Source organism: Epinephelus lanceolatus, chromosome 3 (assembly GCF_041903045.1).
Source record: "Epinephelus lanceolatus isolate andai-2023 chromosome 3, ASM4190304v1, whole genome shotgun sequence".
NCBI classification, from domain to species: Eukaryota; Metazoa; Chordata; class Actinopteri; order Perciformes; family Serranidae; genus Epinephelus; species Epinephelus lanceolatus.
Genome location: NC_135736.1, coordinates 40,782,692 through 40,792,050, shown reverse-complemented (window position 1 = coordinate 40,792,050; position 9,359 = coordinate 40,782,692).

Here is a 9,359-nt window from a genome sequence, read left to right as displayed (position 1 = left end):
TAAGCAGACAGTGACATGATGTTGACACTGATAACACTCAACTAGGCACAATGAAAAAATAATAAGACAAGAAAGCTTTGACATAATGGAACTGAGGCAAGACTTCAAAGAGTTTGATGAGCAGAATTTGATCATAGGAAAATGAACGCTGATAGTAAGGAATAGAAATACTGACAATGATCAGCCAACATATCCTTATACACCAGAACGTATGATATCCTTCAAATAAGCACCCAATGAATGACTTTAAGTCCTTAACATTACAACAGCATGCTAAAATGCTCATAATGATAATACTAGCATGCTAATGTTTAGCAGGTATATACCATGTTCACTGTGTTGGTTTACCAATAAACATAAAGTATAGTGAAGACGGATGGGAAGTGTCCCAGAAAATGTCAGTCTAAAGAAAATTTGAAACATGAGAAAGGGGGGGCTACACATAAGCTGAGGCTTCTGCTCCAACCCTTTGGTTGTGACCAAAGTTTAAAACTTGTGGAGTGACCAATACATTTTTCATTCATTCATTCATTCATTCATTCAATCGAATGTCATGAGTGCATGTATTTATTCACAAACCGATGAACTGAATAAAAATGTTGTAATTTTGACCACATAATGGCGCTAGATAAAACATCACGGGATCAAAGTTATTTCATTTAGTCCTCTGGGGACCTTGAATGAGTTTACCAAATATTAGAGCAATTAATTAAATATTTGTTATGACATTTTGGTACCAACCAAAAGTATCAATTTGATAGGTGGCTAATTTTCCATCTCCAATCCCATTGGCAGGTTGGTGTTGTTGATCATAACTGCTAGAGGAAATGTCAGGTGATCACCAGAGTTGGAAGGACACATCAACTGGGAATGGACATCTGCACCACACTTCGTGCCAATCTATTCTGTAGATGTTGAATTAATTCACAGGATAAGTGGAAACAAGTGGAAAAAAACATTAAAATAGACTATCTGGGAACCATGAATGCTTGTAAAAGACCAATCTGATAAGTAGATGTTGAGATACTATAAAACTTCAATTTAACGCCCAATCCCTTTTACAAGCCCAATGTGGCTACACATATTACAAATAAATGGGTGCCAAGCAGTTCATTTTTTTAATAGAAGTTCTTTAGATGTATAAAACCTGGGCGTTGGTGACCTCAAATTATGTGTCCATTCCTTGATTACTCTGTAAGTTATTCATATTCCTTAAGTCTGTAAGGGTCCTCAGATCAAAATAATCAAAACGGTTTTTCATAATTATAAATCCAAGTTGTGAGTATTGTTTTAACAGGATAAAGTGATGTTCTGTCGGTATGCTGGGTGCCGTAACAGTCGCTCTCTGATGTGCTGTCTGTCAGAGCTGGATCAAATAATGATTCATAATTGATACATTATCTGAAGCCTAATTTTTATACAAGTAATATTCTCATATTTCCTGATCTTTGCTGAGCAACAGTTTTGTGGGAAAGGAATTAAAGGCCTGTCCCAGATATAGGCCTGTTGATTTCAGTGATTTAAGCAAATAATAACCCGGGCTATAATTGAAGTTTTATGGTATTCTGTAGATGTTGACATATTTCACAGGGTAAGTGGAAACAAGTGGAAAAAGTCATTAGAATAAATTTCCTGGGAACCATGAATGTCTGTAAAAAAAATCAATCTGTTAAGTAGATGTTGAGATGTATCACTGCAAAAGCTTTGAAGGTGGTGCTGGAGGGAAAGTCACTGAATCACCCAAGTAAGTAGAATTCATCATCTGGGGACCATGAATGCCTGTACAAAATTCCATGGCAATCCATTAAATAGTTGTTGAGATATATTATTCTGGACCTAAGTGGTGACCCTACAGACTAACATTGCCATCCAAAGAGCCACAGCGGTCATCTGGCTTAAAATCCTCTGGTGGTTTGCCAGAGCAAGACTTTCACTGTGAGGCCGCTGCAGAAAGTGATGCGTTTGCACTTTTAGGGTGTATCGTTGATATCACAGCAGAGGAGGACAGATGTAAATGAACGAACTGAGTAATAGAATTGAAATGTCCAAATACACAGCAGCTTTAGAATGACTGAGTGCTGAGCTTTTAAAAATAGCACTTTGTCTCTTGTCAACTGCATGACCACATGCGTGGAGCCAATCCGGTCGCTGTGATGTCAGCGCCGCTCGTATAAGGGCAAGGATCATCACAGTTTGGCTCTGCTTGGGAGCGTGGCCATATTATCATGGGTCAGTGCATAACCCTCTGCTGTGAGCATCCAGGGGAAATACAGATGAGCGTGGCATAGCATGGCATGCCATGGAATTGTGTTTTTGAAATAATGAAGTGCAAGAAAGCGTCAAAAACAACAATTCTCACGGAGTATGTGGTGCAAAAAATGAGAGGAAATGTGACCTAGATGAGGACAACAATAGACTTTATTCCTCCTTAAATCATTACAGTGACGTTAGACAACTATTGTCTCTAGTTTATCATAGAAAGTGCAATGAAGCAGAGCATTAGGTAGGAGATATGGCCACATTTTCGTCATGTTTATTTGAAACCAAAACCACCATTGTTCACACAGGAGGGAAAGTAGGATATCAGTGCTACAGAAAGAAAGAAAGAATAATATATACTGTCCATATATCAGACTGTCAGAGGTTAAGAGGCCAAGTGTGAGGGAAACACAGAAAGAGACGAGGCAAGCAAAAAGCCTAACTCAGACGGCGATAACACACTCTATTGGGGGAGTTTGAGTGTGAGGATGGAGCATCTGCTCCTGCCCACTGGGCCTCCCAGCTAGTGCAAGCAAACACTCACACACACACACACACACACACTCAGAACCAAACTGCTGCTGATTCTAATGAGGCCGAGGCCTGCTGGGCAGCAGGACGGCTGTTCCAGCCTGTCTCTGGCTCTCTGATTCTTGTCCCAAAGCTCCTCACACGTCATCCACTGTTTCACACCATCCGTACTGTTTTACACTTGGCGATGTTTCCTCCCAGCGTTGGCTCTTCAGAGCAGCCTCACATTAACAGACTTGACTAGACTGGACAAGAATAGAACTGGACTGACAGAACACAATAGAGGAAAGACATTAATTGCTTTCCCTCATCTTCATCCACTGTGTGTCATCCAGTGCTATGTCTCAGAACCGCCTTACAAAGCCACTAGCAAGCCTGTGGACTCTTATTCTTGTTACACTCATTTTTAAAAAATCAAGACATGTTTGCTTAAACAGTTGGCAGATGGCTTTTATATTTATTTATCCTTTATTTATCCAGGAAGCCCCATTGAGATACAAGAGCTCTTCCAGGGAGTCCTGGAAGAAGTTCTGTGAGATGCTAAGAGTTCTCTAGATCAGCAGTTCCCAGCTGGTCCAGCAACGGGGTCCAGATTTCTCCATAGTCATTAGTTCAAGGTCTGCACAATTTAATACATTCACAGTCATACTTGCATTTGGCCATGTTGTCGAGCTAGTTTGCTGTCTCTGTTAAGTTCTTGTGCTTGTAGTACTCTGTACTACAATGAATCGCCTAACATGTATAGATACATAACTCATTGAAACAGGACTGTCATAGAGCTCAAAATGTAAATTGTACCAGTTTAAGTCTACGCACATCAATAATATCCATCCATCCATTTTCAACTGCTTATCCGAAGCCGGGTTGCAGGGCAGCAGGCTGAGCAAAGTATTCCAGACTCCCCTCTCCCCAGAAATGCATTCCAGCTCCTCCTTGGGGATTCCGAGGCGTTCCCAGGCCAGACGAGATATGTAATCCCTCCAGCATGTTCTGGGTCTGCCCCAAGGTCTCCTACCAGTAGGATGTGCCCAGGACACCTCTAACAGGAGGCGCCCAGGAGTCATCCTGATCAGATGCCCAAACCACTTCTGCTGACCCCTTTTGACCTGAAGGAGCAGCAGCTCTACTCGAAGCTCCCTCTGGATGTCCAAGCTCCTTACCCTATCTCTAAGGCTGAGCCCAGACACCCTTCGGAGGAAACTCATTTTAGCCACTTGGATCCGCAACCTCATTCTATCGGTCATTACCCATAGCTCATGACCATAGGTGAGGGTTGGGACATAGATGGACCAGTAAAGCTTTGCCTTCTGTCTCAGTGCCTGCATCACTGCAGATGCCGCGCCAAACCGCTGATCCATCTCACGCTCCATTCTATCCTCACTTGTCCTAAAATACTTGAACTCCCTCCCTTGGGGCAGTAACTCTCTCCCAACCTGAAGGGGGCAATCCACCATTTTCAGAAGGTGCTGACTCTCATTATCTTTGCTGCAAACCCTCCCAGTGCTGGAGGTCACGTTAGTTAGTAATATTAACTGTAAAATAAGAAACCAAAGTGTATTGGTAAGCAATTCCTTCCCATAGTTTTCAACTAGCCAATACTTCCACAACATAATCAAGGTCCTGAAATTCAGTCATAGCTTTTGGTTTTGGTGTGCCTCTCCAAGATTTTCATAGGCCCCATCTGGCCACCCCTATGAAAAATTTCTGTGGGCACCACTGGCAGTATGGGGGAAACAAACCACCAAAATAAGTCCATAATTCCTGTGTTGTTTCTCCTCTGAGCTCCTTCTGCAGGCTCACTGATGTGTTTCAATGTTTCCCTCACCAGGGCCCGCCCATTTTATCTCTTCCAAACTCACAGCTCATTCTGTCTCTTTAAGTCTCCTTTGTGCCCACTATTCATTCACTCCAACTCTCTTTCCTTCTCTGTCTCAGGGTCTCTCTCCATCATCAGAAGGGATAAGCCAAAACAAATCTGTTTAAAGCCTTTGCCGGGCCTGATGGTCTCACAGGAATGATACCTACTCCCTCTCATTTCAAACGACACTAATGGCATATTGACTTGCATGCAGATTAACAGATTATCGTATTTGAGTGTGTATGCTGGATGGGGAGTGCACACTCGTATCAGTGTATGTTCTAATCCAACTTCAGAGCATCTTTTATCGTTTTGGGTCACTCAGGAGGAATCTTAACTTGTCCTTTTGCCCTCCTTCCTCAAAGATTAGTGTGGGGATGACATATTTTTGTAGGCCAACCCGGAAGTTACCATCATCCTGGTTCCCTCAACCAAAAACCAGTGGATTTTTCCATTGGATTTGGCAAACAAAAGTTTATGATACTAACACAAACTGTTCGGATGATTCAGCATCCCCACCACAACGAGGCTGACCCGTGATTGGCATGATGACATTCTGTAGTCTCATTAGCTACTTGTTAGCAAACGCCTTTGTTAAGACAAGCTTCAAATTTCACAAGTTGGGTATATAATATCAAAGAACAAAATGTGAAAATCTCTTGAGTCTTTACCCGCCATTGACGAGATTTTCCATCATTTATGACATAGTCTCTATATACCGTTGGGAATAGAATGATGTTATGTGTTTTACTATAAGTTGTGTTTCACTATATAAGTTTTAGATGTGTGAACAATGAGAATACTGAGATGATTTCAGCTGATCTGAATTTGTTTGCTTTGCAGAAGTGGAGAAGTACAGGAGAGGAAGAGACATGAAGTCTGAGGAGCACATACCGCAATGCTTAGATAATTAGTTTCATATATGGTAAAAAGAATAGAAAGTGATATACAGATAGTAAGGTACAGCACGTGTAGGGAGTTGTGTTGTTCTCTTGTCTTTCAAAACAGGAACCACGCCCCCACCGCCAGCGGGAAGGAGTCAGATTAACACGAGGCAGGGGCGTGGTGTGGTGAAGGAGGAAGTGGAACTGCCAATGAGAAGAGGACAACGCCTTGCGTGCACAATGACACTCTGTTACGCTCAAATATACTGGGTCAGGGAAAGGACAGGAGGTCAGACTTCGTGAACTGACACACCTTTGTTGTTCGTCAGGGACGTGAAGTTGAGACCCAGAGCTCTGTAATTTTATTCCTTTACTGCTTAATAAACTACATTAACTGAGACCGAATATCTTCTCCTATTGCTTCATTAAAGAACACGCAGGACTGAGCTCACACATAGCACATTAGAGAGTAGGATGAGACTCTTAGTCCATCAATACAGACTCTACATTCAGTGAATGTAGAGTCTGTAGGCAAACCCCGGAGATCTTGCCTCCGGAAGAAGAGCGGAAGAGCCCTGGTTTCTGGTTGTAGGCTGTTTGTAGTAGTGATATTGACCAATCACGTTTGAGCCAGCTGCAGTTGTTGCCAGATTAAATGGTCCGTGTGGTGAACTAACGAGGCGCAACATAATTGGCGTCACTGCAAACTCTGAATCCATCGCAATGTTTCAGCATATTTACTTATATATAAACGGAAGTCGGAAACGGAAATACGCCTCCTCCGCCCAAATCAAACCGGAATGCCAAAAAAACGGGGGTCTGCTCCCAGAGGCTGTATCGCCGTCTGCCGGAAGTCAGACGCCGAATACAGCCGATGGGTTCCAAGAATGTTTATGACACAATGCTTCCCCGCCATTGACGAAATGTTCCGTCAATCCGTATTTTTACTGTTATAAGATAGGGGGCGCTGTTACACATCTTGTGAAATAGAACAATGCACAAATTCAAGTAAAAAGAAATGGAATAAGATAGAATAAAATGTTTTTTTTTGTTGAAAAGCAGAAGGTCACTTCTTTAGTTTTATGTATATACTGTTTATATATTCACAGAACAAATTATTCTGTGGGTCCTGAAAGATTAATGAATATGATCAAAAATGCTGGTGGTGGCTGGCAACTTAGGAGAGGATTTTACTCTACTTTTACCGGTCGGAGAGGCTGGGTACCCAGTAGCTGCGGTGGCGGCGGGGGGGTGGGGGTAATCACTGTCCCAGGGCTGCCGTAGAATGGCAACAAGGATGTCAGCCGACCAACACTCGCTACCCGGTCCCTGGTTGCGGCGATTTGCGATGCTGGCCAGCTAGGAATGAACTAGCAGCCAGTACAGTACAGTCCTCTCTGGTCTAGCTAACATTTAGCCGTGTTACTTACTGATCCATTAGAAAGAAAGCTAGCTGGACATCGGTTTTGAAGCCTCTTTGGTCACGGAGCTCCCTCCATCTCTTGAACACCTGACTGAGGTTTACTCTTGTTTTTCCTCTTCTTTTATCACTCTCCTTTTTGCTCTTCTTTGCCTCCTCAGACAGATTAGCTCATTTTCTTTTAGGAGGCCGTTTTTCACTTATCTCCAAACTTTGTCTGTCTGCCATTGTGCTCCTGACTCAACTATCTCATGCCCCGGCCAGTTCCTCATAAGGACCAGCTCCAGTACCTGATTGGCTGACCGACCAGTTTGGCAATACATGACGCATTTCCTGAAGTAAAGCAGATTTTTTCCGTGAAAATTCGTCCCCGGTGGCAGAAGCTTATTGCAAAGATTGCAAAGCCATTGAGTAACCTATGTAAATGCTGATAGTCCGATTTTACTGTGACCACTACCCTGTGCAACCCACATTATTTTCATAATGATATTCATATATAGGCAAAAATGCTGTCTGTTGCTTCTTTAAGTTTGTGTTAAATACAGACCTTATTTCAGGCATCTAACCAAAAACCCATTAAAAAAAAAAAAAAAACACTGACTTTGACACAAGGAAACCGGAAGTTTCCCAAATGCAAAAATGCTAACTCATTTCCATGTTTTAGGACTCATTCCTGCAGCTCTCTATTAGCATGAGCTCCCACCAGCGTGAGATAATTCATAATCCCTTTGATTCATTGTAAACTGACTCAGTTTATACTCCATTACAGCTCTGTAAAAACATCATTTTGCAGAGATTATACAGTAATTTAACTATTTATTATTTAATTTATGTATTCATTATCGCTTAAAAATGGTATTTCTGTCAAATGCACGGACATCTAATCCCTTCTCACTCACTGCATTTGCTCTTGCAAGTGCATCTCCTTTGTCACACAGCGCGGCAGCAGTCTGCTTCTGCAGATGGTTGTTGAGGCTCGGCTATTTTTAAAGTGATAATAAAACCACAGAAAAAAAGGGGGGACTTGGAATGTCAGTGTGGTAAAGAACAGGAGGGGACAAAGTCATCAAAAATATCCCCAAGGAGTCGTCTCATCCTTTATTTCAAGCCCCGTAGCTAAACTAATATAGTGAAACGATCTAAGATGGCCCTTTATTTCTCACCCTCATCTTTTTGGGTGTGTGCGTTTGTGTGACGGTGTGTGTGCGTGCATGAGTGCACCCTTGTGCCTGATCATTGTGAGAAGAGCTGCTGAAATGGTACCCCATTGGTTTCCACATTTTGCTCATAGATTCCCTTTCTACGGGGGAGATTAAACTTTGCTAACCTCAGACAATGGCACACTGTGGAAACATTAAGCTATGCAGCAATATCTTATTGTGTTACTTACCCATCACATGCTGAATTCCTCATATTCAAATCGTGAGAGATCATTTAAACTAATTTAAGCTGATCATTTCTCAGAAAGGCAGTTACCATTATCAGAAGCTAACCAAAGCATCTGTCGTCTCTTTGAAGTGAAAGCTGGACACACTGCACACAGGACACACAGCTTGGTTGGCCAATGTTCGTGTCATATTGGGTCAAATGATAATTACATTGTGTGCGTGTGAGCTTATTGCTGGCGTCATTGCTCTTGTAGCTTCTATTAATTTGATCTTTGACAGAGATAGATTGAAAACCATAATGTTAGACATTACATATTCACATTTGCTGATGTGTTTTTGCTACAATATCTGAATGATCTGCAGGCGATTAAGCAGCAAATCATCGACCAAAGGCGCTCGTCCTTCATCTGAGGATTTAAATTTGTCGTTGCACCAGGTGCTGTTTGTGAATCCAATACATGGTATGCCTCCCAGCAGTGCAGTGAATTCAAATCCACTTCCTTCAGCTTTGAGTCCAGCTGTGGCTCGCTCTGCCTGCTCTGTCCTAGTTAACTTCTTGAAAAGTTATTTTGTACCATCGAGCATGATGTGGTTTGAATGTGGGTTTTCTCTAGTGCCTCAGTTTTCTCTAAGATTCTATAGATGTCAGCTGGTGTGGAGATTTTAAACTGCTTACAGGGATGAATGTTAAAGTCTGTGTTTGTGTGTTGACGTTTGCAACACATATTCAGCTGTATTCTGTCTTTATTGTATTTTGAGATACACTGCAACACTAGGTAACTGTTATCCAGCAGTAGTGTACATTTTACCCAAAGTTGTAACGTGTATGTATCTGCTGTCTAAACTGTTTGTATAGTCTCCTTGATACATACAGATTGTACTACATATAGGCTACTGGGTTTGTCCAAGACATAGTAAAAGATGAAATGTGTTGCTGCTGTTTTAAGCTCTTTATCCACAAATACCATTAAATTGTTAAAAATACAATTTGAATCTTAAGGTGTGAACTGCAAGTCCTC